Raw genomic sequence first — 8,011 nt, forward strand, 5'->3', positions numbered from 1 at the left:
GCCTGCTGTGTTCCTCCAGCTCCACACTGTGTTATCTCATCTTCTGACTCACTTTGACCAATTAAGCACTCCGTCAATAAGCAAGATTTACTTTAAGTTATCAAAAAAACTTTCCCTTTTTAAATTTTAGCCAAAATCCTACTCCATCATTATAATTTACACTGTCCCTAAGTAGACATTCAAGTCTTTCAGAACCAGTCCAAAGAAATTCTTAGCTCTGCTCTTTTTCTTTCTCAGCCTGGTTATTTTTAATCCCAGAAATGTCTTTCATAAGGCTTATTTTCCAGGAGGTTCTTCCTCTCACTTAAGCCAGATGAATCTTCTAAGTTTGTTATCAAACTTTACTACTTGAGCCTTTTCAATCTGAGCATGAGCTTTCACCCACATTCTGCATTGTGAACCATGCAGACTTACCAAGTATCTTTTCTCTCTCTCTCTCAGATCCTGAAAGGTTGACATGAATCTAAGCATCAAGGCTATCTTATAGATGAACTTTAAATCCAATCCTACAGTGGCTTCCAATGCATCAATTCCATGGAGATGAGCTTTTCAAAAGACAATGTGAATCACATAGGCTTAGTATCCAGGTAGAAACATTGACTAGTTATTCTTTAATTTCAAAATAGAATAAAGTTTTACCATCTAATGGCAGGTTTGCCCAATCCCCCCTTTCCGGGAGTCACCCCCCTTTCCGTTGGAGATCTGGGGGCACAGTGTTGCATACAACAGTCTCGGGCAATAAACATCTAAGTAGGTTCATAGGGTGCCAGGCCTTTTTTTGTGGTGGGCTGCAGGAAGCTATTTTTCATGCTTATTTGGAATCCAATTGTTTGCAATAGGCTGTTTAAGTTTTTTTTTTACAAAAAAAATGCTTTTGAATTTTTGCTTGCATATCAGCCTCACACTTCTAATCTACGGACACCCTGTGAGAATGCGCAGATCAGAGGATCTTTTCACTGGCCTCCTCCTAGGCCTGGTCAAAGTGGCCATCTAAAGGTCCAGCCAGCATGTCATGGACAGGGTCATAGCTGGATATTATGTCCCCTCCTGGGTGTCCACTGAGAGAAAACATGCAGAGTCTGCCAGCAAAAGAAAGGCCTTTAGGAGCCAGCAAGTACCACCAGGGGCTGGGCTGCATTTTCATCCCCAATGATGATATTTTGATAGGTATCCGTTTCTCCTCTTTTTTGATACAGTGCCCACTTCAAGCTATCTAACCTGTACACTGTTTACTTAGAATGAAACTGTGTTCTGAAGAAAGTACAACCATTTATGAAACTTAACATTCTTAATACCTTCCCGGAACTTCGGTACACCTCCCTTTAATCTTTTGACACTTGAGCCATCCAAGTTTGATATCATCAGAATTCAGACCTGGTCACATGACCCTCCTTATTCCTATATTGAAACACTAGTTTAACAGAGGCATTCAAAAGGGTATGGAGTTACCTGGAACAAAACTAAAGGGCAGAGCTCCATGGAAAAGATGGGGCAGTGTCACTAAGAGAATTGGTTCTTGCAGACGACCAGCACAGATATCATAGGCGAAAAGGCCTCCTTCCATGGTTCACTATGCAGAATGCGGGTGACTCTTATAGCTTAGTGCAATGGAAGGCAATAACTGTTGTTCTAGACTTGGTAAAAATCACCCAACACACTTTAAAGACAAGTCAATGATTTAATACATCTTTTCCCCTCCTTCACATATCTCATTTTCCAAAATGCCAACATCACAGCGAAGAACAATGCCACAAACACTGGCAATACATTGGCAATAGCACACCTTGGCCAGGTATGCATTTCTCAAGGGCAAACCTGAACATTACAATCCTTTTTAAATTTAACGATTGTATTGTCGTCATTGTCTGGAATGCACATATGCATGATCAACAGGATTACTGTAAAGCAATCCTGAGTGGACTTGGCTAAATTTGACTGAAGTGCAGACAGAATTGAGGTTGAGAGAACGCAGAGCATCAAATTCCTTGAAGTGACGATAACTGACCATCTGTCCGGGACTTCCCACATAAATGCGACAGTCAAGAAAGCACAACAACGCCTCTTCTTCCTCAGGCGGTTCAGGAAATTTGGCATGTCCATAAAAGGTCCCTAATCAACTTCTACAGAAGCACCATTGAAAGCAAACTGCCCAGGTGCATAACGGCCTGGTATGGCAACTGATCTGCCCAGGACCGTAAGAAACTACAGAAGGTGGTGGTGTGCACAGCCCAGAACATCACAGAAGCCAACCTTCCATCCATGGACTATTTACATGGCTTGCTGCCGCGGAAAGGCGGCCAACATCAAAGGCCCATCACACCCTGGCAATAACCTCCTTCAACCTCTTCTGTCAGGCAGAAGGTACAAAAGCATGAACACGCACAAGCAGGTCCAGGAACAACTTATTTCTGGCCATCATCAGACTGTTGAGTGGACTCTAGTCTCAAGTAATGTAACCTGCAATGTAACCTGTATGCCTCTAAATCTTTTTGATCTGTACATCGTTTGCTCGCTCTAATTTGCCTGTACCCCTTGTAAACAAAGCTTTTCACTGTATTTCCGAACACGTGACAATAAAATCAATGCTGAAGCCAACTGTATCATTCAATTACTATGCTCCAATACTGGCAAATTCACTTCTAAAATGGAGTAGTCAAATTAATTCCCTTTCCTCGATCAACTAATTAAAGCAATCTGCTCATAGGTTCACTCCTGTCACCAGTGGAAATACACATTGGGACTATTACAATTCCATGTGCTACAGGATTGGCGTTATTGGCAATCTCATAACTAGGGCTCAAACCACTTGCTCACCACATAGCTTTATACCCTATTTTGGCATCAAAGTTATCAAGCAGGATGACAGTTAACTCCGATCAAACCACTGCTTGCTGCACATTGCAGAAACTCATGAACAGGCTTGAAATCAAAACTAAAAACTGCTCAGTCTACATCAAACTAAAAAATTTAAGCAACTGGTAAAGCTAGCTGTTGTATGCTACTCATTTGCAGCAAATATTAACGATAACCTTCATTAAGTTGATGCTGCCTTTAAACCAAAGAGACATTCTATCTACGACACAAATAAGTAATGGGACAACAAACAGATGAATTGCAAGTTTGTGTGTGAGAGAGGAGACTTTGGATGAGTATTTGAAGATGACAGACATAAAATTGTGCAGGTATTTCCCGATCCACAAAAAAACAATACAAATCCAAACCAAATGCACCAGTCTATATTCAATCACTGTGCTGGAAGCTTTTATCAACAATGCTACCAAGAAACTCTTATTCATCAATAATCAACCCAGCAATGCTCAGTTTAAATTCTGTCTGTGACTTGCATTTCCAGATCTCAGCACAGCCTCTAACCAAATATTGATGAAGACCTGAATTTTACAGACAAAGTGAAAAGTGCCATCACAGAAGCATTCACTTAGGTTGGCAAAAAAAAAAGCACAATTAAAGTTGGAGTCAGTGGTAGAGGGAAAATGGCACCATTGACTGGAGTTAAACCCAGCACAAAGGAAGTTGACTGAGGCTGTTGGAAGTAAATTCATCTCAACCAGGACATCAAGAAGGTGACTTACCACCACCTTCTCAAAAATGATCAGGAATGAACAATAATTGCTGACCATGACAGTAACATAAATATAAAAGGAACCATTTAAAACCTTGTGGCTCTGTTCATTAATTTAACTCCTAGTTCCTGGTATTCTACAAACAGAATATTTTGCATGTAACAACAACAGAAGTTGCTGGAAAAGCTCAGCAGGTCTGGCAGCATCTGTGAAGAAAAAAGTCAGAGTTAACGTTTCGGGTCCGGTGACCCTTCCTCAGAATTCTGAAATGTTAACTCTGGCTTTTTTCTTCCCAGGTACTGCCAGACCTGCTGAGCTTTTCCAGCAACTTTTCTTTTTGTTCCCGATTTACAGCATCCACGGTTCTTTCAGTTTTTATATGGAGTATTTTGCATATCCATCACCATTCTGTTAATCTCGAAATGGATCAAAATGACTGGATTGCATTGCCGTCCTTTCCCAACAACCTTGCAATCCAGTTTTAGATGGCCCCTCATCCTTGCATCAGCAAATCAACTTGTCATATGGGACTCCCAATCTTGCTCTCAAACTATAGTCATGTTAGTTATTGAATCTCCAATTACTAACACATTACGCTTTCCCTTCCAGCCATGGTCAATTTTTTGTTCCAAGTAAAAATCACAAGTTAAGGATTTTTACTGATCTCAAACAGTTACTTAATTGAAGTTATAACATTCAAAGCACTGCTGATGCACAATGTCATGCAACAGAGACACAAATATGGACTAATGCACTGACTGTGGAGCAGATGTTGCTTGGGGCAATATATAGCTGAAGGACACAGAGGTAGATAAGGTCAAGGACAAGAAAACAAAACTGTGGAAATATAGAGAAGGTCAGTCAGCTGATCTGCTGCCTCTATAAATGCTGCAGAGGCATCATCTTGAGTCTTACTCTCAAACTTCCAGAATTTACATTGATCTAAATAAAGATGAAATTTAAAAATACAGTGACTTATCAATAGTTGACAAGGATGAGAATACTGGGAGTTCTTGCCATAGTATGGGTGAAGATGCAAGCAGCAGTAATCTAAATTAGTTGTGATTTGCATATAGTGACACTAGAAAGGGGCCTGAGAAGTGCTATATCAAGTGATATGACATTTTTAAACGGCAAGGGTTCTACATGACTTTGAAATGTTCTGACAGGGATAGATATTTCATTTGGTGAATTTATATTTGGTTATTTAGGGCATTTAACATTTTCAATCACAGCAGATAGATGCTTTCAGCAATAACATTTGATGGAAAAAGTTGTTAATGCAATATTAAGATATTTATTCAAGCATTATAGCACACAGTAGAAAGATAATATGAAACATAGGAGCATTTTAAAATTCAGAAGTGTAATTTTGCATCTATATCATAACTTAAGATCCACAAAGGTTTATAAATACTTAAAATATTTACCATACCAAGTAAACTTAATTTAAAATTTAATAAATGGTAGAATATGGTTAGACATTTATACACATGGATTCTCTCTGGCTGGAAATTAATTAGATGAACATTTCATTATGTTTTTTTCTGTAACTTCATCACTTACTGTACTAATTAACAAAATAGAGCTGAAGTGCCAAAGTGTGAATTAAACATAGAGGAGGAGATGAATTTACCCATTTTACCTCATGTATTAGAAGAAGCATATTATCACAATACCACAGCATTCAAGGATCTTGGAATGATGACCAAACATAGGGACAACATTTAAGCTACATTCTGACCAAACTGCTGCATGGATACTCTGTCATCTTCCAAATTTATATTCTACTGAATTAGCAAAGTCTTTCACTATTCCGTTTGCCTTATTGATTTCTGATCCATACTAAATGAATATACCGATATTGTTTAGACCAATAGTGACACAAACCAGTAAACCAGCTCTCCAATGTATATCTTATTTAAGGAAGCAGCACAAATATATTAACGTGAAGTTCAGTCAACTAAGAAAGCTTTACATAGGTTAAATCACAATATTATCCACACAAATTAGTTGTGATAACCATTCTTAGGAGATAAAGACTTAATATCTAACACCAATAAGTTTCTTTCAACAGCATCTGTAAAAGTATCTCCCATTTATCTACCACCTGCGAACGCAGATTTCATTTTTTTTTCTAGATGACGTGGCTCCCCAGTTTACATGCACTTGTAATTTTACCTGACGCTTGATGAATTGCCAAATCTAAGTTGTTGACGTACATTCAAAACAATAGTTCTAGCATTAATTCTTGAAGCACTCATTACTTCGAACCTCCGTCCAGAATTATTCCTCTATCAAACTATTTCTAGGCCCGTGTCCCTTTGACAGCTACTTGACTCGTGCCAGTATTAAATTAATTTGGCAGCAGCACACCTAATCAATGATTTTCTGGTGGTTTAGGACATATTACAATTCACAAAGTATAACGATTGCTTAGGGGAAAAAGAATTAACCATCGACCCCAACTCAAAATAAAAGTTCTTGATATGTTCATTGGTTCTTGTCACTTATTCTAAATTCTGGAATCTCTTTGCTTGCCAATTCTTAACGTCTGCAGTCCTAATCCTCAGGATAGTATTTCTCAGAAGGCCAGCAAATGTAGTTAGGTTCATTTACAGCTCGAACTCTCATGCAGCGAAAGTATTTTATTTTCCTGTCAGGGTTTACCAATCTTCAACAACAAAGGTAACACACTTTCCAACGGGTGGGGTGTCCAAAACTATATCCTCTGGGCCACCCTGTGAATCGTGGCACTCTGGTCCACATCGTTCATAGAAGAGAACACTGTATACATGTTTACAGTTATTCCTGTTTGGGTTTTGTAGATCTGGGCCGTTTAGAAAGGATTGCTCTTAGCGATGCTGTTTTAGGATTGAATATATCCTAAGGGATGGGCAGCTTGCTTCACGGTAATTAGTGATTAACAAAAACTTCAGATTCAAGAATGAATCCATAGGTATAGACACAAGTGACCGACGAATAGCAAAAGCTTGAAAACCATCTTTATTCTATCCTTTGATGGCATTATTATCCAGGAGGCCGAAATTAGCCAAGTGAAAGCGATCAATGACAACAGGTACATTTCAGAAACAGACGCCAAACGTTATGTTGAACACTGCACTACAAATACCCGCCCATAACACAGCGGAGAGAGGAGTTGCTGCTGATCATGAGACTGAACGCAGCCACATCACATGAAGGATAACCAAACCGAGAGGTTCCATCTCACCTCATTTCATAGATATTTCTGAGCTGGGGGTTGCACTCTGCCTAAGCCCCACACCCAACCGGTATATGAACTGCTCTGGATCGGCTGCAGACTAGAGGTGAAGGAGTAGTACCAGTCCAGCTCCCCTGCAAGTGTCACCTCCTTCCCCACCGGGAAGCTAATCCATAAAAAAGGAGGGAGATGAGGACACCGCCGGGCGCGTGATGACACCAAAACAAACATCGACATCCCAGACCAGGGCCTGAACGGCCTCAACTCAACCCGAGTCTATTTCAGAGAGCCCGGCCAGGTCTACCGGGGTACTCACCTCTCACAAGCTCCACACCCGTCCGCCGACTGAAAGGGCAGACAGACAGAGGCCTCTGTCCCAGCTCCAGAAGCACCTCACCCTCATATTATCTCAGCCCCTAAACCGCTCCCTCCTTTCACCGACATCAAACCAATGGAAGGCAGGCGGCGACTTGCGCGCTCCCGAGAGCGCCGGTAGCAGCGTGCGCGCCGCCGACAGGCGTGCCCGACACTTCGCCTGGCTGCGGCGGCGTGCACAGGCTGGTTCTACCCTCCTAACCTGGTAAATTTTCCACCTCTGCAACGTGGGTGTATTTTTTTTATATATTCGTTCTTGGGGTGTGGCTGTCGCTGGCTAGGGCAGCAATTATTGCCTGTCTCTAATTGCACAAGAGATCTGGGCTGTGCAACTTCTCAATGTGTTTTTGAAGCTGTATCTATCCAGGTAAGTGGAGGTATTTCATTCACATTTCTGGCTTGTGCCTTGTAAATGGTAAACAGGCTTTAGGAAATCAGGAAGTGAGTTACTTACTGTTGAATTTCTACCATCTGATTCAGCTAATGATGGGGCACTGGGGAGTGTTGTCGAACAGAGAAACCGAAGAATTCAGGTACATAATTCCTTGAAAGTGGTGTCACAGGTAGACAGGGTGATGAAGAAAGCATTTGACATGTTTGCCTTCATTGTTCAGAGCACCAAATATACGAGTTGGAACGTCATGTTGTGGCTGTACAGGACATTGGTGAAGCCACTGTTGGAGTCTTGCGTATAATGTGGTCGTCCTGCTATAGGAAGGATATTAAATTGGAAAGGATACAGAAAAGACTTGCAAGAATGTTACTGGGACTGGGGAGTTTGAATTATAAGGAGACATTGGATACGTTGGGACCTTTTTTCCCTGGACCGTAG

General features: G+C 40.8%; 1 protein-coding gene across 1 annotated transcript in view; it reads right to left on the reverse strand.

Moving 5' to 3' along the window:
- Positions 1-7,367, reverse strand: part of pikfyve (phosphoinositide kinase, FYVE finger containing) — a 99,226-nt gene extending 91,859 nt beyond the window's left edge. The window contains exon 1 of the mRNA XM_048598715.1: positions 7,121-7,367. The gene's annotated coding sequence lies outside the window, so the exon portion shown is untranslated. The remainder of the gene's footprint in view (positions 1-7,120) is intronic.
- Positions 7,368-8,011: the final 644 nt, after the last annotated feature.

The sequence above is a fragment of the Rhincodon typus genome, chromosome 7 (assembly GCF_021869965.1).
Source record: "Rhincodon typus isolate 14 chromosome 7, sRhiTyp1.1, whole genome shotgun sequence".
NCBI classification, from domain to species: domain Eukaryota; kingdom Metazoa; phylum Chordata; class Chondrichthyes; order Orectolobiformes; family Rhincodontidae; genus Rhincodon; species Rhincodon typus.